Source organism: Bombina bombina, chromosome 4, assembly GCF_027579735.1.
Source record: "Bombina bombina isolate aBomBom1 chromosome 4, aBomBom1.pri, whole genome shotgun sequence".
NCBI classification, from domain to species: domain Eukaryota; kingdom Metazoa; phylum Chordata; class Amphibia; order Anura; family Bombinatoridae; genus Bombina; species Bombina bombina.
The window spans coordinates 1219801694-1219829096 of NC_069502.1; positions in this window are offsets into that span (position 1 = coordinate 1219801694).

Here is a 27403-nt window from a genome sequence, read left to right on the forward strand (position 1 = left end):
TCACCTACCGAGATGGCGCGTACAGAGGCTCTATGATGATCAGCAAACTTCTTGTATCTAGAGACAGCTAAATGTAACAGAGCGAATACGTTGCCAATAAGTGGTGAGTTCAGTAATGTGTCGGTCTGCAGCAGGAACCCCTGTGGACTGAGCAGAAAGAGGGAAGACACAAGGTTGATACCCTGCTGCGGCTTGAAATGGAAAGCAACGCAGAGAGAGTGCCAATGAGCGTTTCTCGCCAGCTCAGCTAGGGATAACATCTCAGACCAGTTGGTATGGAGAGAATTGACAAAGGCTCTAAGGTAGGCCTTGAGATCTTGGTTTACTCTCTCAGTTAGTCCATTGGTCTGAGGGTGGTAGCCAGAAGACAAGGAAACAGTGGTTCCAATCAATTGACAAAAACGCTCTCCAAAAGGTAGAAATGAAATGTGGACCTCTGTCAGAAACAATATTCACGGGAATGCCATGAAGTCGTACCACATGCAAGAGAAAAAGAGGTGATAAGTCTTGGGCAGAAGGCAGTTTCTTAAGGGGTACAAAACGAGCCAGTATGGAAAACTGATCCACCACAACCCAAATAACTGTATGGTGGTCAGAAGGTGGAAGGTCCACAATGAAGTCCATTGTTATGTGTATCCATGGTTGTTTGGGAATGGACAATGGTTGGAGCAAGCCAGGAGGCAAGGACATGGGACTTTTGTTGGCAGCACAAGTCGTTCACGCTCTTACATAATCCTAAACGTTAGACTTCATAGTAGGCCACCATACATGTTGGGAAAGACACTTAAAAGTCCTTGTCAAGCCAGGATGTCCTGAGCACAGGATAGGAGTGCGTAGGTTCAGAGGTACAAAGAGGATATCAGAATCCACGGGGGCTTCAGGAGATTTTATAGACTGGGCACGTTGCAGTCTTTGAAGAAGGGTAGTATTCAGTTGAGCAACCACACAGGAGGGAGGTATGATGTGTTCAATAGGAGCTTCATAGGAATCAATTGAGTGAGGAAACTGACGGGAAAGGGTGTCCGCCTTCTTGTTTTTAGTCCCGGGAAGATAAGAGACCACAAAGTTATAACGGGAAAAGAACAAGGCCCACCTGGCCTGTCAAGGATTGAGTCGATGAGCAGTCTCTAGGTAAGTTAGATTGTTGTGGTCGGTGAGAATCTGAATGGGATTGGCGGTGCCCTCTATCCAATGACGCCATTCAGTCAAAGCCATCTTGATGGCTAAGAGTTCATGATTACCCACATCGTAATTCCTCTCTGCAGGAGAAAAGCATTTAGAAAAAAACTAATTTATGCTTACCTAATAAATTTATTTCTCTTGTGGTGTATCCAGTCCACAGGTTCATCCATTACTTGTGGGATATTCTCCTTCCCAACAGGAAGTTGCAAGAGGACACCCACAGCAGAGCTGTCTATATAGCTCCTCCCCTAACTGCCACCCCCAGTCATTCGAACGAAGACAAGCAAGAAAAAAGGAGAAACTATAGGGTGCAGTGGTGACTGTAGTTTTAAAAATAAAAAACACCTGCCTTAAAATGACAGGGCGGGTCGTGGACTGGATACACCACAAGAGAAATAAATTTATCAGGTAAGCATAAATTTGGTTTTCTCTTGTAAAGGTGTATCCAGTCCACGGGTTCATCCATTACTTGTGGGATACCAATACCAAAGCTTTAGGACATGGATGAAGGGAGGGACAAGGCAGGAACTTAAACGGAAGGCATCACTGCCTGTAAGACCTTTCTCCCAAAAATAGCCTCAGAAGAAGCAAAAGTATCGAATTTGTAGAATTTAGAAAAAGTATGAAGCGAAAACCAAGTTGCCGCCTTACAAATCTGTTCAACAGAGGCCTCATTTTTAAAAGCCCATGTGGAAGCCACCGCTCTAGTGGAATGAGCTGTAATTCTTTCAGGAGGCTGCTGGCCAGCAGTCTCATAAGCTAACCGGATTATGCTTCTCAGCCAAAAAGAAAGAGAAGTTGCCGAAGCCTTTTGGCCTCTCCTCTGTCCAGAGTAGACAACAAACAAAGCAGATGTTTGACGAAAATCCTTCGTAGCTTGTAAATAAAACTTTAAAGCACGAACCACATCAAGATTGTGTAAAAGAAGTTCCTTCTTTGAGGAAGGATTAGGACATAATGAAGGAACAACAATCTCCTGATTGATATTCTTATTAGATACTACCTTAGGAAGAAACCCAGGTTTGGTATGCAAAACTACCCTATCTGCATGGAAAATCAGATAAGGGGAATCACACTGTAAAGCAGATAACTCCGAAACTCTTCGAGCCGAGGAGATAGCTACTAAAAACAGAACTTTCCAAGATAAAAGCTTAATATCTATGGAATGCAAAGGTTCAAACGGAACCCCTTGAAGAACTTTAAGAACTAAATTTAAACTCCATGGCAGAGCAACAGGTTTAAACACAGGTTTCATTCTAACTAAAGCCTGACAAAACGCCGGAACGTCTGGAACCTCAGCCAGACGTTTGTGCAAAAGAATAGACAGAGCAGAAATCTGTCCCTTTAAGGAACTAGCTGACAATCCTTTCTCCAATCCCTCTTGGAGAAAGGATAAGATTCTAGGAATCCTGACTTTACTCCATGAGTAACCCTTGGATTCACACCAATGAAGATATTTACACCATATCTTATGATAGATTTTCCTGGTGACAGGCTTTCGAGCCTGAATTAAGGTATCAATGACCGACTCAGAAAAACCAGGCTTTGATAGAATCAAGCGTTCAATCTCCAAGCAGTCAGACGCAGAGAAATTAGATTTGGATGTTTGAAATGACCTTGAAGTAGAAGGTCCTGCAGAGTCCATGGTGGAAAGGATGACATGTCCACCAGATCTGCAGACCAAGTCCTGCGTGGCCACGCAGGAGCTATCAAAATCACCGAAGCTCTCTCCTGCTTGATCTTGGCAATCAGACGAGGGAGCAGAGGAAACGGTGGAAACACATAAGCCAGGCTGAAGGACCAGGGCGCTGCTAGAGCATCTATCAGTGCTGCCTTGGGATCCCTGGACCTGGACCCGTAACGAGGAAGCTTGGCATTCTGACGAGACGCCATGAGATCCAGTTCTGGATTGCCCCATAGTTGAATCAACTGGACAAATACCTCCGGATGGAGCTCCCACTCCCCCGGATGAAAAGTCTGCCAACTTAGGAAATCCGCCTCCCAGTTCTCTACTCCTGGGATATGGATAGCTGAGAGATGCAAGAGTGAACCTCTGCCCATAGAATTATCTTTGAGACCTCCAACATTGCCAGGGGGCTCTTTGTTCCCCCTGATGGTTGATATAGGCTACAGTCGTGATGTTGTCCAACTGAAATCTAATGAACCTGACCGCAGCTAGCTGAGGCCAAGCCTGAAGAGCATTGAATATCGCTCTTAGTTCCAGAATGTTTATCGGAAGGAGGGCTTCCTCCTGAGTCCACGAACCCTGAGCCTTCAGGGAGTTCCAGACTGCGCCCCAGCCCAGAAGGCTGGCATCTGTCATCACTATAGTCCACTCTGGCCTGCGAAAAACTCATTCCCCTGGACAGATGGACCCGAGATAGCCACCAGAGAAGAGAATCCCTGGTCTCTTGATCCAGATTTAGCAGAGGGGACAAATCTATGTAATCCCCATTCAACTGATTGAGCATGCAAAGTTGCAGTGGTCTGAGATGTAGGCGGGCAAATGGAACTATGTCCATTGCCGCTACCATTAAGCCGATTACTTCCATACACTGAGCCACTGGCGGCTGAGAAGTGGAATAAAGAGCACGGCAGGAAGTTAGAAGCTTTGACAACCTGACCTCTGTCAGAAAAATCTTAATTTCTACTGAATCTATCAGAGTTCCGAGGAAGGAAACTCTTGTGAGAGGGGAGAGAGAACTCTTTTCTTTGTTCACCTTGCACCCATGAAACCTCAGGAATGCCAGAACAATGTCCGTATGGGACTTGGCGATTTGAAAATTCGATGCCTGTATCAGAATGTCGTTTAGGTAAGGAGCCACCGCTATGCCTCGTGGCCTTAGAACCGCCAGAAGGGACCCTAGAACCTTTGTAAAGATTCTTGGTGCCGTGGCTAACCAGAAGGGAAGAGCCACAAACTGGTAATGCCTGTCTAGGAAGGCAAACCTGAGAAACCGATGATGATCTCTGTGTATCGGAATGTGGAGATAAGCATCCTTTAAGTCCACGGTAGTCATATATTGACCCTCCTGGATCATAGGTAGGATGGTTTGAATAGTCTCCATCTTGAAGGATGGGACTCTGAGAAATTTGTTTAGGATCTTGAGATCCAAGATTGGTCTGAAACTTCCCTCTTTTTTGGGAACTATAAACAGATTTGAATAGAATCCCTGCCCCTGTTCCTCCCTTGGAACTGGGTGGATCACTCCCATAACCAGAAGGTCTTGAACGCAACGTAAGAATGCCTCTCTCTTTATCTGGTTTGCAGATAATTGTGAGAGATGAAATCTCCCCTTTGGAGATGAGGCTTTGAAATACAGAAGATATCCCTGGGAAACAATCTCCAGAGCCCAGGGATCTTGGACGTCTCTTGCCCAAGCCTGGGCGAAGATAGAAAGTCTGCTCCCAACTAGATCCGGTCCCGGATTGGGGGCTAACCTTCATGCTGTCTTAGAGGCAGCAGCAGGTTTTTTGGCCTGCTTTCCCTTATTCCAAGCCTGGTTAGGTCTCCAGACTGGCTTGGACTGGTCAAAATTTCCTTCTTGTTTTGCAGCAGAGGAAGTTGAAGCTGCGCCACTCTTGAAGTTTCGAAAGGAACGAAAATTAGTCTGTTTGGTCCTTAATTTGTTGGACCTATCCTGGGGAAGGGCGTGGCTTTTTCCTCCAGTAATATCAGAAATGATCTCCTTCAGTCCAGGCCCGAATAAGGTCTGCCCTTTGAAGGGGATGTTAAGAAGCTTAGACTTTGAAGTAACGTCAGCTGACCAGGATTTAAGCCATAGCGCCCTACGTGCCTGAATGGCAAAACCTGAATTCTTAGCCGTTAGCTTTGTTAAATGAAAAACGGCGTCAGAAATAAATGAATTGGCTAACTTAAGGGCTTTAAGCCTGTCTAGGATATCATCCAACGGGGTCTCCACCTGTAGAGCCTCTTCAAGAGACTCGAACCAGAAAGCCGCTGCAGCAGTGACTGGGGCAATGCATGCAAGAGGCTGGAGAATAAAACCTTGTTGTATAAAGATTTTCTTAAGGAAACCCTCTAATTTTTTATCCATTGGATCTAGGAAAGCACAACTGTCCTCGACGGGGATAGTTGTACGCTTAGCTAGGGTAGAGACTGCTCCCTCCACCTTAGGGACCGTCTGCCACGAGTCCCGTGTAGCGGCATCTATGGGAAACATCTTTTTAAAAGCAGGAGAGAGAGAGAACGGTACACCTGGTCTATCCCATTCCTTTATAATAATTTCTGAAAACCTCTTAGGGTTTGGAAAAACATCAGTGTAAACAGGCACTGCAAAGTATTTGTCCATTTTACACAATTTCTCTGGGACTACAATAGTGTCACAGTCATCCACAGTCGCTAAAACCTCCCTGAGCAACAAGCGGAGGTGTTCAAGCTTAAATTTAAATGCTGTCATTTCAGAATCAGACTGAAGTAACGCCTTCCCTGAATCAGAAATGTCACCCACAGATAGAAGCTCTCCTGCTTCGGCTTCTGTACATTGTGAGGGTATATCAGACATAGCAACTAAAGCGTCAGAAAGCTCTGTATTTCTTCTAACCCCAGAGCTGTCACGCTTTCCTTGTAACCCTGGCAGTTTGGACAATACCTCTGTGAGGGTATGATTCATAACTGCCGCCATGTCTTGTAAGGTAAATGCATTGGATGCGCCAGATGTACTAGGCGTCACTTGCGCGGGAGATATAGGTTCTGACACATTGAGAGAGCTAGGTGGTTTAACCTCCCTTTTGTCAGTCTGAGTAACCTCTGGTGATAAATCTTTAAAAGCCATAATATGATCTTTATAACTTATAGAAAGGTCAGTGCATTTGGTACACATTCTAAGAGGGGGTTCCACAATGGCTTCTAAACATAAGGAACAAGGAGTTTCCTCTATGTCAGACATGTTTAACAAACTAGTAATGAGACCAGCAAGCTTGGAAAACACTTTAATAAATGTGAAAAAGCAAATAAACAAAAACGGTACTGTACCTTTAAGAGAAAAAAACTACCACATAAACTGCAAAATAGTGTTAAAAAGTATTAAACTCTACAAAATTTTTACAGTGTGTATAAGAAACTAAAGCAGCATTGCGCCCACTTGCAAATGGATGATTAACCCCTTAGGCCCCAAAACGGATTAGAAAAACGGTAAAACCGTTAAAAAACAGTCAAACACACTGCCATTTATGGCTTCAGGAGGCCAATGTTGACAGTCTTTGTTCCGTTTTGTCAATTTAGTGAATGGAGCGACTGTTTGAGAAAAGTTCTTTATAAACTTGCGGTAATAATTGGAGAACCCGAGTAGGTTGAGGACATTCTAAAACTGTGGTGAGTTTAGCAGGATCCATGGCAAAACCCTACTTCGAGATGACATACCCAAGGAACTGGATCTGAACTTGATCAAACTCACATTTTTCTAGCTTGACTACCAAAGAATTGTCTCTTAGACGTTGAAGTACCTGTCTCACATGTTTATGATGCTCCTCCAAAGTGGAAGAGAAAACAAGGATGTCATCCAGGTAGACAATGACAGTGCGATTGAGGAGGTCACGGAAGACATCATTGACAAATGCCTGGAAGACTGCAGGGGCATTACACAGCCCAAAGGGCATTACAAGGTATTCGTAATGCCCTGATCTTGTGTTGAAGGCGGTCTTCCCTTTGTGGCCTGGGAAGATATGAATCGGATTGTATGCCCCACGTAAGTTCAGCTTGGTGAAGAAGCGAGCATCCTGGAGTGAGTCATACAGTTCAGTGAATAAAGGAATGGGATAGCGATTCTTGATAGTTATGTTGTTCAAGGCCCTGTAGACGATACAGGGTCTGAGCCCACCATCCTTCTTACTGACGAAAAAGAAGCCTGCCCCAGCAGGAGAGGAGGAAATGCGAATGAAACCTTTAGCAAGGTTCTCTTTGAAGTACTCCTCCATGGACTTGGTTTCAGATTTGGAGAGTGGATAAGTCCTACCTTTAGGAAGTGGGCTCTGGGGAAGAGGTCAACTGTGAAACAGTATAAGTAATTGAGTTACAGGCTATAACAAAGTGAAACAGTATAAGTGACTGAGTTACAGACTATAACAATGTGAAACCGTATAAGTGACTGAGTTACAGGCTATAACAATGTGAAACAGTATAAGTAACTGAGTTACAGGCTATAACAATGTGAAACAGTATGAGTGACTGAGTTACAGACTATAACAATGTGAAACAGTATGAGTGACTGAGTTAAAGACTATAACAATGTGAAACAGTATAAGTGAGTGAGTTACAGACTATAACTATGTGAAACAGTATAAGTGACTGAGTTACAGACTATAACAATGGGAAACAGTATAAGTGACTGAATTACAGACTATAACAATGTGAAACAGTAAAATTGACTGAGTTACAGAATATAACAATGTGAAACAGTATGAGTGACTGAATTACAGACTATAACAATGTGAAACGGTATGAGTGAGTTACAGAATATAACAATGTGAAACAGTAGGAGTGACTGAGTTACAAACTATAACAATGTGAAACAGTATAAGTGACTGAGTTTCAGACTATAACAATGTGAAACAGTATAAGTGACTGAGTTACAGACTATAACAATGTGAAACAGTATGAGTGACTGAGTTACAGACTATAACAATGTGAAACAGTATAAGTGACTGAGTTTCAGACTATAACAATGTGAAACAGTATGAGTGACTGAGTTACAGACTATAACAATGTGAAACAGTATAAGTGACTGAGTTACAGACTATAACAATGTGAAACAGTATAAGTGACTGAGTTACAGGCTATAACAATGTGAAACAGTATAAGTGACGGAGTTACAGGCTATAACAATGTGAGACAGTATAAATGAGTGAGTTACAGGCTATAACAATGTGAAACAGTATAAGTGAGTGAGTTACAGAATATAACAGTGTGAAACAGTATGAGTGACTGAGTTACAGACTATAACAATGTGAAACAGTATAAGTGATGGAGTTACAGACTATACCAATGTGAAACAGTATAAGTGACTGAGTTACAGGCTATAACAATGTGAAACAGTATAAGTGACTGAGTTACAGGCTATAACAATGTGAAACAGTATAAGTGAGTGAGTTACAGGCTATAACAATGTGAAACAGTATAAGTGACTGAGTTACAGACTATAACAATGTGAAACAGTATAAGTGACAGAGTTACAGGCTATAACAATGTGAAACAGTATAAGTGACTGATTTACAGACTATAACTATGTGAAACAGTATAAGTGACTGAGTTACAGACTATAACAATGTGAAACAGTATAAGTGACTGAGTTACAGACTATAACAATGTGAAACAGTATAAGTGAGTGAGTTACCCGAGTAGGTTACCCGACTAAGTTACCCGAGTAGGTTGAGGACATTCTAAAACTGTGGTGAGTTTAGCAGGATCCATGGCAAAACCCTACTTCGAGATGACATACCCAAGGAACTGGAACTGAACTTGATCAAACTCACATTTTTCTAGCTTGACTACCAAAGAATTGTCTCTTAGACGTTGAAGTACCTGTCTCACATGTTTATGATGCTCCTCCAAAGTGGAAGAGAAAACAAGGATGTCATCCAGGTAGACAATGACAGTGCGATTGAGGAGGTCACGGAAGACATCATTGACAAATGCCTGGAAGACTGCAGGGGCGTTACACAGCCCAAAGGGCATTACAAGGTATTCGTAATGCCCTGATCTTGTGTTGAAGGCGGTCTTCCCTTTGTGGCCTGGGAAGATATGAATCGGATTGTATGCCCCACATAAGTTCAGCTTGGTGAAGAAGCGAGCATCCTGGAGTGAGTCATACAGTTCAGTGAATAAAGGAATGGGATAGCGATTCTTGATAGTTATGTTGTTCAAGGCCCTGTAGACGATACAGGGTCTGAGCCCACAATCCTTCTTACTGACGAAAAAGAAGCCTGCCCCAGCAGGAGAGGAGGAAGTGCGAATGAAACCTTTAGCAAGGTTCTCTTTGAAGTACTCCTCCATGGACTTGGTTTCAGCTTTGGAGAGTGGATAAGTCCTACCTTTAGGAAGTGGGCTCTGGGGAAGAGGTCAACTGTGAAACAGTATAAGTAATTAAGTTACAGGCTATAACAATGTGAAACAGTATAAGTGACTGAGTTACAGACTATAACAATGTGAAACCGTATAAGTGACTGAGTTACAGGCTATAACAATGTGAAACAGTATAAGTAACTGAGTTACAGGCTATAACAATGTGAAACAGTATGAGTAACTGAGTTACAGACTATAACAATGTGAAACAGTATGAGTGACTGAGTTACAGACTATAACAATGTGAAACAGTATAAGTGAGTGAGTTACAGACTATAACTATGTGAAACAGTATAAGTGACTGAGTTACAGACTATAACAATGGGAAACAGTATAAGTGACTGAATTACAGACTATAACAATGTGAAACAGTAAAATTGACTGAGTTACAGAATATAACAATGTGAAACAGTATGAGTGATTGAATTACAGACTATAACAATGTGAAACAGTATGAGTGAGTTACAGAATATAACAATGTGAAACAGTAGGAGTGACTGAGTTACAGACTATAACAATGTGAAACAGTATAAGTGACTGAGTTTCAGACGATAACAATGTGAAACAGTATGAGTGACTGAGTTACAGACTATAACAATGTGAAACAGTATAAGTGACTGAGTTACAGACTATAACAATGTGAAACAGTATAAGTGACTGAGTTACAGGCTATAACAATGTGAAACAGTATAAGTGACGGAGTTACAGGCTATAACAATGTGAGACAGTATAAATGAGTGAGTTACAGGCTATAACAATGTGAAACAGTATAAGTGATTGAGTTACAGAATATAACAGTGTGAAACAGTATGAGTGACTGAGTTACAGACTATAACAATGTGAAACAGTATAAGTGATGGAGTTCAGGACTATACCAATGTGAAACAGTATAAGTGACTGAGTTACAGGCTATAACAATGTGAAACAGTATAAGTGACTGAGTTACAGACTATAACAATGTGAAACAGTATAAGTGAGTGAGTTACAGGCTATAACAATGTGAAACAGTATAAGTGACTGAGTTACAGACTATAACAATGTGAAACAGTATAAGTGACAGAGTTACAGGCTATAACAATGTGAAACAGTATAAGTGAGTGAGTTACAAACTATAACTATGTGAAACAGTATAAGTGACTGAGTTACAGACTATAACAATGTGAAACAGTATAAGTGACTGAGTTACAGACTATAACAATGTGAAACAGTATAAGTGAGTGAGTTACAGGCTATAACAATGTGAAACAGTATAAGTGACAGAGTTACAGGCTATAACAATGTGAAACAGTGTAAGTGAGTGAGTTACAGACTATAACAATGGGAAAGAGTATAAATGAGTGAGTTACAGACTATAACAATGGGAAACAGTAGAAGTGAGTGAGTTACAGACTATAACAGTGTGAAACAGTATAAGTGACGGAGTTACAGACTATACCAATGTGAAACAGTATAAGTGAGTGAGTTACAGGCTATAACACTGTGAAACAGTATAAGTGAGTGAGTAACTGACTATAACAATGTGAAACAGTCGGATGTGACTGAGTTACAAGCTATAACAATGTGAAACAGTATAAGTGACTGAGTTACAGACTATAACAATGTGAAACAGTATAAGCGACTGAGTTACAGACTATAACTATGTGAAACAGTATAAGTGAGTGAGTTACAGACTATAACAATGTGAAACAGTATAAGTGAATGAGTTACTGACTATAACAATGTGAAACAGTATAAGTGAGTGAGTTACAGACTATAACAATGTGAAACAGTATAAGTGACTGAGTTACAGGCTATAACAATGTGAAACAGTATAAGTGAGTGAGTTACAGACTATAACTATGTGAACAGTATAAGTGAGTGAGTTACAGACTATAACAATGTGAAACAGTATAAGTGACGGAGTTACAGATTATAACAATGTGAAACAGTATAAGTGAGTGAGTTATTGACTATAACAATGTGAAACAGTATAACTAACTGACTTACAGACTATAACAATGTGAAACAGTATAAGTGAGTAAGTTACAGACTATAATAATGTGAAACAGTATAAGTGACTAAGTTACAGACTATAACAATGTGAAACAGTATAAGTGACTGAGTTACAGATTATAACAATGTGAAACAGTATAAGTGAGTGATTACAGGCTATAACAATGTGAAACAGTATAAGTGATGGAGATACAGACTATAACAATGTGAAACAGTATAAGTGACTGAGTTACAGGCTATAACAATGTGAAACAGTATAAGTGATTGAGTTACAGGCTATAACAATGTGAAACAGTATAAGTGATGGAGTTACAGGCTATAACAATGTGAAACAGTATAAGTGACTGAGTTACAGACTATAACAATGTGAAACAGTATAAGTGACTGAGTTACTGACTATAACAATGTGAAACAGTATAAGTGAATGAGTTACAGACTATAACTATGTGAAACAGTATAAGTGACTGAGTTACTGACTATAACAATGTGAAACAGTATAAGTGAGTGAGTTACAGACTATAACAATGGGAAAAAGTATGAGTGACTGAGTTACAGACTATAACAATGTGAAACAGTATGAGTGTTTTACAGAATATAACAATGTGAAACAGTATAAGTGAGTGAGTTACAGGCTATAACAATGTGAAACAGTATAAGTGAGTGAGTTACAGGTTATAACAATGTGAAACAGTATAATTGAGTGAGTTACAGACTATAACAATGTGAAACAGTACAAGTGAGTGAGTTACAGGCTATAACAATGTTAAACAGTATAAGTGAGTGAGTTACAGGCTATAACAATGTGAAACAGTATAAGTGACAGAGTTACAGGCTATAACAATGTGAAACAGTATAAGTGAGTTAGAGGCTATAACAATGTGAAACAGTATAAGTGAGTGAGTTACAGGTTATAACAATGTGAAACAGTATAATTGAGTGAGTTACAGACTATAACAATGTGAAACAGTATAAGTGACTTAGTTACAGGCTATAACAATGTGAAACAGTATGAGTGAGTGAGTTACAGACTATAACAATGTGAAACAGTATAAGTGAGTTAGAAGCTATAACGATGTGAAACAGTATAAGTGAGTGAGTTACAGGTTATAACAATGTGAAACAGTATTAGTGACTGAGTTACAGGCTATAACAATGTGAAACAGTATAAGTGATTGAGTTACAGGCTATAACAATGTGAAACAGTATAAGTGACAGAGTTACAGGCTATAACAATGTGAAACAGTATAAGTGAGTGAGTTACAAACTATAACTATGTGAAACAGTATAAGTGACTGAGTTACAGACTATAACAATGTGAAACAGTATAAGTGACGGAGTTACAGATTATAACAATGTGAAACAGTATAAGTGAGTGAGTTATTGACTATAACAATGTGAAACAGTATAAGTGAGTAAGTTACAGACTATAACAATGTGAAACAGTATAAGTGAGTAAGTTACAGACTATAATAATGTGAAACAGTATAAGTGACTAAGTTACAGACTATAACAATGTGAAACAGTATAAGTGAGTGATTACAGGCTATAACAATGTGAAACAGTATAAGTGAGTGAGTTACAGGTTATAACAATGTGAAACAGTATAATTGAGTGAGTTACAGACTATAACAATGTGAAACAGTACAAGTGAGTGAGTTACAGGCTATAACAATGTTAAACAGTATAAGTGAGTGAGTTACAGGCTATAACAATGTGAAACAGTATAAGTGACTGAGTTACAGACTATAACAATGTGAAACAGTATAAGTGACAGAGTTACAGGCTATAACAATGTGAAACAGTATAAGTGAGTGAGTTACAAACTATAACTATGTGAAACAGTATAAGTGACTGAGTTACAGACTATAACAATGTGAAACAGTATAAGTGACTGAGTTACAGACTATAACAATGTGAAACAGTATAAGTGAGTGAGTTACAGGCTATAACAATGTGAAACAGTATAAGTGACAGAGTTACAGGCTATAACAATGTGAAACAGTGTAAGTGAGTGAGTTCCAGACTATAACAATGGGAAACAGTATAAATGAGTGAGTTACAGACTATAACAATGGGAAACAGTAGAAGTGAGTGAGTTACAGACTATAACAGTGTGAAACAGTATAAGTGACGGAGTTACTGACTATAACAATGTGAAACAGTATAAGTGAGTGAGTTACAGACTATAACAATGGGAAAAAGTATGAGTGACTGAGTTACAGACTATAACAATGTGAAACAGTATGAGTGTTTTACAGAATATAACAATGTGAAACAGTATAAGTGAGTGAGTTACAGGCTATAACAATGTGAAACAGTATAAGTGAGTGAGTTACAGGTTATAACAATGTGAAACAGTATAATTGAGTGAGTTACAGACTATAACAATGTGAAACAGTACAAGTGAGTGAGTTACAGGCTATAACAATGTTAAACAGTATAAGTGAGTGAGTTACAGGCTATAACAATGTGAAACAGTATAAGTGACAGAGTTACAGGCTATAACAATGTGAAACAGTATAAGTGAGTTAGAGGCTATAACAATGTGAAACAGTATAAGTGAGTGAGTTACAGGTTATAACAATGTGAAACAGTATAATTGAGTGAGTTACAGACTATAACAATGTGAAACAGTATAAGTGACTTAGTTACAGGCTATAACAATGTGAAACAGTATGAGTGAGTGAGTTACAGACTATAACAATGTGAAACAGTATAAGTGAGTTAGAAGCTATAACGATGTGAAACAGTATAAGTGAGTGAGTTACAGGCTATAACAATGTGAAACAGTATAAGTGACTGAGTTACAGGCTATAACAATGTGAAACAGTATAAGTGAGTGAGTTACAGGCTATAACAATGTGAAACAGTATAAGTGACAGAGTTACAGGCTATAACAATGTGAAACAGTATAAGTGAGTGAGTTACAGACTATAACTATGTGAAACAGTATAAGTGACTGAGTTACAGACTATAACAATGTGAAACAGTATAAGTGACGGAGTTACAGACTATAACAATGTGAAACAGTATAAGTGAGTGAGTTACTGACTATAACAATGTGAAACAGTATAAGTGAGTGAGTTACAGACTATAACAATGTGAAACAGTATAAGTGAGTGAGTTACAGACTATAACAATGTGAAACAGTATAAGTGACTAAGTTACAGACTATAACAATGTGAAACAGTATAAGTGAGTGATTACAGGCTATAACAATGTGAAACAGTATAAGTGAGTGAGTTACAGGTTATAACAATGTGAAACAGTATAATTGAGTGAGTTACAGACTATAACAATGTGAAACAGTACAAGTGAGTGAGTTACAGGCTATAACAATGTTAAACAGTATAAGTGAGTGAGTTACAGGCTATAACAATGTGAAACAGTATAAGTGACTGAGTTACAGACTATAACAATGTGAAACAGTATAAGTGACAGAGTTACAGGCTATAACAATGTGAAACAGTATAAGTGAGTGAGTTACAGACTATAACTATGTGAAACAGTATAAGTGACTGAGTTACAGACTATAACAATGTGAAACAGTATAAGTGACTGAGTTACAGACTATAACAATGTGAAACAGTATAAGTGAGTGAGTTACAGGCTATAACAATGTGAAACAGTATAAGTGACAGAGTTACAGGCTATAACAATGTGAAACAGTGTAAGTGAGTGAGTTCCAGACTATAACAATGGGAAACAGTATAAATGAGTGAGTTACAGACTATAACAATGGGAAACAGTAGAAGTGAGTGAGTTACAGACTATAACAGTGTGAAACAGTATAAGTGACGGAGTTACAGACTATACCAATGTGAAACAGTATAAGTGAGTGAGTTACAGGCTATAACACTGTGAAACAGTATAAGTGAGTGAGTAACTGACTATAACAATGTGAAACAGTCGGATGTATAAGTGAGTTAGAGGCTATAACAATGTGAAACAGTATAAGTGAGTGAGTTACAGGTTATAACAATGTGAAACAGTATAATTGAGTGAGTTACAGACTATAACAATGTGAAACAGTACAAGTGAGTGAGTTACAGGCTATAACAATGTTAAACAGTATAAGTGAGTGAGTTACAGGCTATAACAATGTGAAACAGTATAAGTGACTGAGTTACAGACTATAACAATGTGAAACAGTATAAGTGACAGAGTTACAGGCTATAACAATGTGAAACAGTATAAGTGAGTGAGTTACAGACTATAACTATGTGAAACAGTATAAGTGACTGAGTTACAGACTATAACAATGTGAAACAGTATAAGTGACTGAGTTACAGACTATAACAATGTGAAACAGTATAAGTGAGTGAGTTACAGGCTATAACAATGTGAAACAGTATAAGTGACAGAGTTACAGGCTATAACAATGTGAAACAGTGTAAGTGAGTGAGTTACAGACTATAACAATGGGAAAGAGTATAAGTGAGTGAGTTACAGACTATAACAATGGGAAACAGTAGAAGTGAGTGAGTTACAGACTATAACAGTGTGAAACAGTATAAGTGACGGAGTTACAGACTATAACAATGTGAAACAGTATAAGTGAGTGAGTTACAGGCTATAACACTGTGAAACAGTATAAGTGAGTGAGTAACTGACTATAACAATGTGAAACAGTCGGATGTGACTGAGTTACAAGCTATAACAATGTGAAACAGTATAAGTGACTGAGTTACAGACTATAACAATGTGAAACAGTATAAGCGACTGAGTTACAGACTATAACTATGTGAAACAGTATAAGTGAGTGAGTTACAGACTATAACAATGTGAAACAGTATAAGTGAATGAGTTACTGACTATAACAATGTGAAACAGTATAAGTGAGTGAGTTACAGACTATAACAATGTGAAACAGTATAAGTGACTGAGTTACAGGCTATAACAATGTGAAACAGTATAAGTGAGTGAGTTACAGACTATAACTATGTGAACAGTATAAGTGAGTGAGTTACAGGCTATAACAATGTGAAACAGTATAAGTGACGGAGTTACAGATTATAACAATGTGAAACAGTATAAGTGAGTGAGTTATTGACTATAACAATGTGAAACAGTATAACTAACTGACTTACAGACTATAACAATGTGAAACAGTATAAGTGAGTAAGTTACAGACTATAATAATGTGAAACAGAATAAGTGACTAAGTTACAGACTATAACAATGTGAAACAGTATAAGTGACTGAGTTACAGACTATAACAATGTGAAACAGTATAAGTGAGTGATTACAGGCTATAACAATGTGAAACAGTATAAGTGATGGAGATACAGACTATAACAATGTGAAACAGTATAAGTGACTGAGTTACAGGCTATAACAATGTGAAACAGTATAAGTGATTGAGTTACAGGCTATAACAATGTGAAACAGTATAAGTGATGGAGTTACAGGCTATAACAATGTGAAACAGTATAAGTGACTGAGTTACAGACTATAACAATGTGAAACAGTATAAGTGACTGAGTTACTGACTATAACAATGTGAAACAGTATAAGTGAATGAGTTACAGACTATAACTATGTGAAACAGTATAAGTGACTGAGTTACTGACTATAACAATGTGAAACAGTATAAGTGAGTGAGTTACAGACTATAACAATGGGAAAAAGTATGAGTGACTGAGTTACAGACTATAACAATGTGAAACAGTATGAGTGTTTTACAGAATATAACAATGTGAAACAGTATAAGTGAGTGAGTTACAGGCTATAACAATGTGAAACAGTATAAGTGAGTGAGTTACAGGTTATAACAATGTGAAACAGTATAAGTGAGTGAGTTACAGACTATAACAATGTGAAACAGTACAAGTGAGTGAGTTACAGGCTATAACAATGTTAAACAGTATAAGTGAGTGAGTTACAGGCTATAACAATGTGAAACAGTATAAGTGACAGAGTTACAGGCTATAACAATGTGAAACAGTATAAGTGAGTTAGAGGCTATAACAATGTGAAACAGTATAAGTGAGTGAGTTACAGGTTATAACAATGTGAAACAGTATAATTGAGTGAGTTACAGACTATAACAATGTGAAACAGTATAAGTGACTTAGTTACAGGCTATAACAATGTGAAACAGTATGAGTGAGTGAGTTACAGACTATAACAATGTGAAACAGTATAAGTGAGTTAGAAGCTATAACGATGTGAAACAGTATAAGTGAGTGAGTTACAGGTTATAACAATGTGAAACAGTATTAGTGACTGAGTTACAGGCTATAACAATGTGAAACAGTATAAGTGATTGAGTTACAGGCTATAACAATGTGAAACAGTATAAGTGACAGAGTTACAGGCTATAACAATGTGAAACAGTATAAGTGAGTGAGTTACAGACTATAACAATGTGAAACAGTATAAGTGACTGAGTTACAGACTATAACAATGTGAAACAGTATAAGTGACGGAGTTACAGATTATAACAATGTGAAACAGTATAAGTGAGTGAGTTATTGACTATAACAATGTGAAACAGTATAAGTGAGTAAGTTACAGACTATAACAATGTGAAACAGTATAAGTGAGTAAGTTACAGACTATAATAATGTGAAACAGTATAAGTGACTAAGTTACAGACTATAACAATGTGAAACAGTATAAGTGACTGAGTTACAGACTATAACAATGTGAAACAGTATAAGTGAGTGATTACAGGCTATAACAATGTGAAACAGTATAAGTGAGTGAGTTACAGGTTATAACAATGTGAAACAGTATAATTGAGTGAGTTACAGACTATAACAATGTGAAACAGTACAAGTGAGTGAGTTACAGGCTATAACAATGTTAAACAGTATAAGTGAGTGAGTTACAGGCTATAACAATGTGAAACAGTATAAGTGACTGAGTTACAGACTATAACAATGTGAAACAGTATAAGTGACAGAGTTACAGGCTATAACAATGTGAAACAGTATAAGTGAGTGAGTTACAGACTATAACTATGTGAAACAGTATAAGTGACTGAGTTACAGACTATAACAATGTGAAACAGTATAAGTGACTGAGTTACAGACTATAACAATGTGAAACAGTATAAGTGAGTGAGTTACAGGCTATAACAATGTGAAACAGTATAAGTGACAGAGTTACAGGCTATAACAATGTGAAACAGTGTAAGTGAGTGAGTACCAGACTATAACAATGGGAAACAGTATAAGTGAGTGAGTTACAGACTATAACAATGTGAAACAGTAGAAGTGAGTGAGTTACAGACTATAACAGTGTGAAACAGTATAAGTGACGGAGTTACAGACTATACCAATGTGAAACAGTATAAGTGAGTGAGTTACAGGCTATAACACTGTGAAACAGTATATGTGAGTGAGTGAGTAACTGACTATAACAATGTGAAACAGTCGGATGTATAAGTGAGTTAGAGGCTATAACAATGTGAAACAGTATAAGTGAGTGAGTTACAGGTTATAACAATGTGAAACAGTATAATTGAGTGAGTTACAGACTATAACAATGTGAAACAGTACAAGTGAGTGAGTTACAGGCTATAACAATGTTAAACAGTATAAGTGAGTGAGTTACAGGCTATAACAATGTGAAACAGTATAAGTGACTGAGTTACAGACTATAACAATGTGAAACAGTATAAGTGACTGAGTTACAGGCTATAACAATGTGAAACAGTATAAGTGAGTGAGTTACAGACTATAACAATGTGAAACAGTATAAGTGACTGAGTTACAGACTATAACAATGTGAAACAGTATAAGTGACTGAGTTACAGACTATAACAATGTGAAACAGTATAAGTGAGTGAGTTACAGGCTATAACAATGTGAAACAGTATAAGTGACAGAGTTACAGGCTATAACAATGTGAAACAGTGTAAGTGAGTGAGTTCCAGACTATAACAATGGGAAACAGTATAAATGAGTGAGTTACAGACTATAACAATGGGAAACAGTAGAAGTGAGTGAGTTACAGACTATAACAGTGTGAAACAGTATAAGTGACGGAGTTACAGACTATACCAATGTGAAACAGTATAAGTGAGTGAGTTACAGGCTATAACACTGTGAAACAGTATAAGTGAGTGAGTAACTGACTATAACAATGTGAAACAGTCGGATGTATAAGTGAGTTAGAGGCTATAACAATGTGAAACAGTATAAGTGAGTGAGTTACAGGTTATAACAATGTGAAACAGTATAATTGAGTGAGTTACAGACTATAACAATGTGAAACAGTACAAGTGAGTGAGTTACAGGCTATAACAATGTGAAACAGTATAAGTGAGTGAGTTACAGGCTATAACAATGTGAAACAGTATAAGTGACTGAGTTACAGACTATAACAATGTGAAACAGTATAAGTGACTGAGTTACAGGCTATAACAATGTGAAACAGTATAAGTGAGTGAGTTACAGACTATAACAATGTGAAACAGTATAAGTGACTGAGTTACAGACTATAACAATGTGAAACAGTGTAAGTGACTGAGTTACAGACTATAACAATGTGAAACAGTATAAGTGAGTGAGTTACAGGCTATAACAATGTGAAACAGTATAAGTGAGTGAGTTACAGACTATAACAATGTGAAACAGTATAAGTGACTGAGTTACAGGCTATAACAATGTGAAACAGTATAAGTGAGTGAGTTACAGACTATAACTATGTGAAACAGTATAAGTGAGTGAGTTACAGGCTATAACAATGTGAAACAGTATAAGTGACGGAGTTACAGATTATAACAATGTGAAACAGTATAAGTGAGTGAGTTATTGACTATAACAATGTGAAACAGTATAAGTGAGTAAGTTACAGACTATAACAATGTGAAACAGTATAAGTGAGTAAGTTACAGACTATAATAATGTGAAACAGTATAAGTGACTAAGTTACAGACTATAACAATGTGAAACAGTATAAGTGACTGAGTTACAGACTATAACAATGTGAAACAGTATAAGTGAGTGATTACAGGCTATAACAATGTGAAACAGTATAAGTGATGGAGATACAGACTATAACAATGTGAAACAGTATTAGTGACTGAGTTACAGGCTATAACAATGTGAAACAGTATAAGTGATTGAGTTACAGGCTATAACAATGTGAAACAGTATAAGTGACAGAGTTACAGGCTATAACAATGTGAAACAGTATAAGTGAGTGAGTTACAAACTATAACTATGTGAAACAGTATAAGTGACTGAGTTACAGACTATAACAATGTGAAACAGTATAAGTGACTGAGTTACAGACTATAACAATGTGAAACAGTATAAGTGAGTGAGTTACAGGCTATAACAATGTGAAACAGTATAAGTGAGTGAGTTACAGACTATAACAATGTGAAACAGTATAAGTGACTGAGTTACAGGCTATAACAATGTGAAACAGTATAAGTGAGTGAGTTACAGACTATAACTATGTGAACAGTATAAGTGAGGGAGTTACAGGCTATAACAATGTGAAACAGTATAAGTGACGGAGTTACAGATTATAACAATGTGAAACAGTATAAGTGAGTGAGTTATTGACTATAACAATGTGAAACAGTATAACTAACTGACTTACAGACTATAACAATGTGAAACAGTATAAGTGAGTAAGTTACAGACTATAACAATGTGAAACAGTATAAGTGAGTGAGTTACAGACTATAACAATGTGAAACAGTATAAGTGACTGAGTTACAGACTATAACAATGTGAAACAGTATAAGTGAGTGAGTTACAGGCTATAACAATGTGAAACAGTATAAGTGACTGAGATACAGACTATAACAATGTGAAACAGTATTAGTGACTGAGTTACAGGCTATAACAATGTGAAACAGTATAAGTGATTGAGTTACAGGCTATAACAATGTGAAACAGTATAAGTGATGGAGTTACAGGCTATAACAATGTGAAACAGTATAAGTGACTGAGTTACAGACTATAACTATGTGAAACAGTATAAGTGACTGAGTTACTGACTATAACAATGTGAAACAGTATAAGTGAATGAGTTACAGACTATAACTATGTGAAACAGTATAAGTGACTGAGTTACTGACTATAACAATGTGAAACAGTATAAGTGAGTGAGTTACAGACTATAACAATGGGAAAAAGTATGAGTGACTGAGTTACAGACTATAACAATGTGAAACAGTATGAGTGTTTTACAGAATATATCAATGTGAAACAGTATAAGTGAGTGAGTTACAGGCTATAACAATGTGAAACAGTATAAGTGAGTGAGTAACTGACTATAACAATGTGAAACAGTCGGAGTGACTGAGTTACAGGCTATAACAATGTGAAACAGTATAAGTGACTGAGTTACAGACTATAACAATGTGAAACAGTATGAGTGACTGAGTTACAGACTATAACAATGTGAAACAGTTTAAGTGACTGAGTTACAGACTATAACAATGTGAAACAGTATAAGTGAGTTAGAGGCTATAACAATGTGAAACAGTATAAGTGAGTGAGTTACAGGTTATAACAATGTGAAACAGTATAATTGAGTGAGTTACAGACTATAACAATGTGAAACAGTATAAGTGACTTAGTTACAGGCTATAACAATGTGAAACAGTATGAGTGAGTGAGTTACAGACTATAACAATGTGAAACAGTATAAGTGAGTTAGAGGCTATAACAATGTGAAACAGTATAAGTGAGTGAGTTACAGGTTATAACAATGTGAAACAGTATAATTGAGTGAGTTACAGACTATAACAATGTGAAACAGTATAAGTGACTTAGTTACAGGCTATAACAATGTGAAACAGTCGGAGTGACTGAGTTACAGGCTATAAAAATGTGAAACAGTATAAGTGACTGAGTTACAGACTATAACAATGTGAAACAGTATAAGTGAGTTAGAGGCTATAACAATGTGAAACAGTATAAGTGAGTGAGTTACAGGTTATAACAATGTGAAACAGTATAATTGAGTGAGTTACAGACTATAACAATGTGAAACAGTACAAGTGAGTGAGTTACAGGCTATAACAATGTTAAACAGTATAAGTGAGTGAGTTACAGGCTATAACAATGTGAAACAGTATAAGTGACAGAGGTACAGGCTATAACAATGTGAAACAGTATAAGTGAGTGAGTTACAGACTATAACTATGTGAAACAGTAAAAGTGACTGAGTTACAGACTATAACAATGTGAAACAGTATAAGTGACTGAGTTACAGGCTATAACAATGTGAAACAGTATAAGTGACTGAGTTACAGGCTATAACAATGTGAAACAGTATAAGTGAGTGAGTTACAGGCTATAACAATGTGAAACAGTATAAGTGAATGAGTGACAGACTATAACTATGTGAAACAGTATAAGTGACTGAGTTACTGACTATAACAATGTGAAACAGTATAAGTGAGTGAGTTACAGACTATAACAATGGGAAACAGTATAAGTAAGTGAGTTACAGACTATAACAATGGGAAACAGTATGAGTGACTGAGTTACAGACTATAACAATGTGAAACAGTATGAGTGTATTACAGAATATAACAATGTGAAACAGTATAAGTGAGTGAGTTACAGACTATAACAATGTGAAACAGTATGAGTGACTGAGTTACAGACTATAACAATGTGAAACAGTATGAGTGACTGAGTTACAGACTATAACAATGTGAAACAGTATGAGTGACTGAGTTACAGACTATAACAATGTGAAACAGTATAAGTGACTGAGTTACAGGCTATAACAATGTGAAACAGTATAAGTGAGTGAGTTACAGACTATAACAATGTGAAACAGTATAAGTGAGTGAGTTACAGACTATAACAATGTGAAACAGTATAAGTGACTGAGTTACAGCCTATAACAATGTGAAACAGTATAAGTGACTGAGTTACAGACTATAACAATGTGAAACAGTATAAGTGACTGAGTTACAGACTATAACAATGTGAAACAGTATGAGTGTGTTACAGAATATAACAATGTGAAACAGTATAAGTGTGTTACAGAATATAACAATGTGAAACAGTATAAGTGAATGAGTTACGGACTATAACAATGTGAAACAGTTTGAGTGACTGAGTTACAGACTATAACAATGTGAAACAGTTTAAGTGACTGAGTTACAGACTATAACAATGTGAAACAGTATAAGTGAGTGAGTTACAGACTATAACAATGTGAAACAGTATAAGTGACTGAGTTACAGACTATAACAATGTGAAACAGTATAAGTAACTGAGTTACAGACTATAACAATGTGAAACAGTATAAGTGACTGAGTTACAGGCTATAACAATGTGAAACAGTATAAGTGACTGAGTTACAGGCTATAACAATGTGAAACAGTATAAGTGGTGGAGTTACAGGCAATAACAATGTGAAACAGTTTAAGTGAGTGAGTTACAGGCTATAACAATGTGAAACAGTATAAGTGAGTGAGTTACAGACTATAACAATGTGAAACAGTATAAGTGACTGAGTTACAGGCTATAACAATGTGAAACAGTATAAGTGAGTGAGTTACAGACTATAACTATGTGAAACAGTAAAAGTGACTAAGTTACAGACTATAACAATGTGAAACAGTATAAGTGACTGAGTTACAGGCTATAACAATGTGAAACAGTATAAGTGAGTGAGTTACAGACTATAACAATGTGAAACAGTATAAGTGACTGAGTTACAGACTATAACAATGTGAAACAGTATAAGTGAGTTAAAGGCTATAACAATGTGAAACAGTATAAGTGAGTGAGTTACAGGTTATAACAATGTGAAACAGTATAATTGAGTGAGTTACAGACTATAACAATGTGAAACAGTACAAGTGAGTGAGTTACAGGCTATAACAATGTTAAACAGTATAAGTGAGTGAGTTACAGGCTATAACAATGTGAAACAGTATAAGTGACAGAGTTACAGGCTATAACAATGTGAAACAGTATAAGTGAGTGAGTTACAGACTATAACTATGTGAAACAGTAAAAGTGACTGAGTTACAGACTATAACAATGTGAAACAGTATAAGTGACTGAGTTACAGGCTATAACAATGTGAAACAGTATAAGTGAGTGAGTTACAGGCTATAACAATGTGAAACAGTATAAGTGAATGAGTGACAGACTATAACTATGTGAAACAGTATAAGTGACTGAGTTACTGACTATAACAATGTGAAACAGTATAAGTGAGTGAGTTACAGACTATAACAATGGGAAACAGTATAAGTAAGTGAGTTACAGACTATAACAATGGGAAACAGTATGAGTGACTGAGTTACAGACTATAACAATGTGAAACAGTATGAGTGTATTACAGAATATAACAATGTGAAACAGTATAAGTGAGTGAGTTACAGACTATAACAATGTGAAACAGTATGAGTGACTGAGTTACAGACTATAACAATGTGAAACAGTATAAGTGAGTGAGTTACAGACTATAACAATGTGAAACAGTATGAGTGACTGAGTTACAGACTATAACAATGTGAAACAGTATGAGTGACTGAGTTACAGACTATAACAATGTGAAACAGTATAAGTGACTGAGTTACAGGCTATAACAATGTGAAACAGTATAAGTGAGTGAGTTACAGACTATAACAATGTGAAACAGTATAAGTGAGTGAGTTACAGACTATAACAATGTGAAACAGTATAAGTGACTGAGTTACAGCCTATAACAATGTGAAACAGTATAAGTGACTGAGTTACAGACTATAACAATGTGAAACAGTATAAGTGACTGAGTTACAGACTATAACAATGTGAAACAGTATGAGTGTGTTACAGAATATAACAATGTGAAACAGTATAAGTGTGTTACAGAATATAACAATGTGAAACAGTATAAGTGAATGAGTTACGGACTATAACAATGTGAAACAGTTTGAGTGACTGAGTTACAGACTATAACAATGTGAAACAGTTTAAGTGACTGAGTTACAGACTATAACAATGTGAAACAGTATAAGTGAGTGAGTTACAGACTATAACAATGTGAAACAGTATAAGTGACTGAGTTACAGACTATAACAATGTGAAACAGTATAAGTAACTGAGTTACAGACTATAACAATGTGAAACAGTATAAGTGACTGAGTTACAGGCTATAACAATGTGAAACAGTATAAGTGACTGAGTTACAGGCTATAACAATGTGAAACAGTATGAGTGTGTTACAGAATATAACAATGTGAAACAGTATAAGTGTGAGTTACAGACTATAACAATGTGAAACAGTATAAGTGAATGAGTTACGGACTATAACAATGTGAAACAGTTTAAGTGAGTGAGTTACAGACTATAACTATGTGAAACAGTAAAAGTGACTAAGTTACAGACTATAACAATGTGAAACAGTATAAGTGACTGAGTTACAGGCTATAACAATGTGAAACAGTATAAGTGAGTGAGTTACAGACTATAACAATGTGAAATAGTATAAGTGAGTGAGTTACAGACTATAACAATGTGAAATAGTATAAGTGAGTGAGTTACAGACTATAACAATGTGAAACAGTATAAGTGACTGAGTTACAGCCTATAACAATGTGAAACAGTATAAGTGACTGAGTTACAGACTATAACAATGTGAAACAGTATAAGTGACTGAGTTACAGACTATAACAATGTGAAACAGTATGAGTGTGTTACAGAATATAACAATGTGAAACAGTATGAGTGTGTTACAGAATATAACAATGTGAAACAGTATAAGTGAGTGAGTTACAGACTATAACTATGTGAAACAGTAAAAGTGACTAAGTTACAGACTATAACAATGTGAAACAGTATAAGTGACTGAGTTACAGGCTATAACAATGTGAAACAGTATAAGTGAGTGAGTTACAGACTATAACAATGTGAAATAGTATAAGTGAGTGAGTTACAGACTATAACAATGTGAAATAGTATAAGTGAGTGAGTTACAGACTATAACAATGTGAAACAGTATAAGTGACTGAGTTACAGACTATAACAATGTGAAACAGTATGAGTGACTGAGTTACAGACTATAACAATTTGAAACAGTATGAGTGACTGAGTTACAGACTATAACAATGTGAAACAGTATAAGTGACTGAGTTACAGGCTATAACAATGTGAAACAGTATAAGTGAGTGAGTTACAGACTATAACAATGTGAAACAGTATAAGTGAGTGAGTTACAGACTATAACAATGTGAAACAGTATAAGTGACTGAGTTACAGCCTATAACAATGTGAAACAGTATAAGTGACTGAGTTACAGACTATAACAATGTGAAACAGTATAAGTGACTGAGTTACAGACTATAACAATGTGAAACAGTATGAGTGTGTTACAGAATATAACAATGTGAAACAGTATAAGTGTGTTACAGAATATAACAATGTGAAACAGTATAAGTGAATGAGTTACGGACTATAACAATGTGAAACAGTTTGAGTGACTGAGTTACAGACTATAACAATGTGAAACAGTTTAAGTGACTGAGTTACAGACTATAACAATGTGAAACAGTATAAGTGAGTGAGTTACAGACTATAACAATGTGAAACAGTATAAGTGACTGAGTTACAGACTATAACAATGTGAAACAGTATACGTAACTGAGTTACAGACTATAACAATGTGAAACAGTATAAGTGACTGAGTTACAGGCTATAACAATGTGAAACAGTATAAGTGACTGAGTTACAGGCTATAACAATGTGAAACAGTATAAGTGGTGGAGTTACAGGCTATAACAATGTGAAACAGTTTAAGTGAGTGAGTTACAGGCTATAACAATGTGAAACAGTATAAGTGAGTGAGTTACAGACTATAACAATGTGAAACAGTATAAGTGACTGAGTTACAGGCTATAACAATGTGAAACAGTATAAGTGAGTGAGTTACAGACTATAACTATGTGAAACAGTAAAAGTGACTAAGTTACAGACTATAACAATGTGAAACAGTATAAGTGACTGAGTTACAGGCTATAACAATGTGAAACAGTATAAGTGAGTGAGTTACAGACTATAACAATGTGAAATAGTATAAGTGAGTGAGTTACAGACTATAACAATGTGAAATAGTATAAGTGAGTGAGTTACAGACTATAACAATGTGAAACAGTATAAGTGACTGAGTTACAGCCTATAACAATGTGAAACAGTATAAGTGACTGAGTTACAGACTATAACA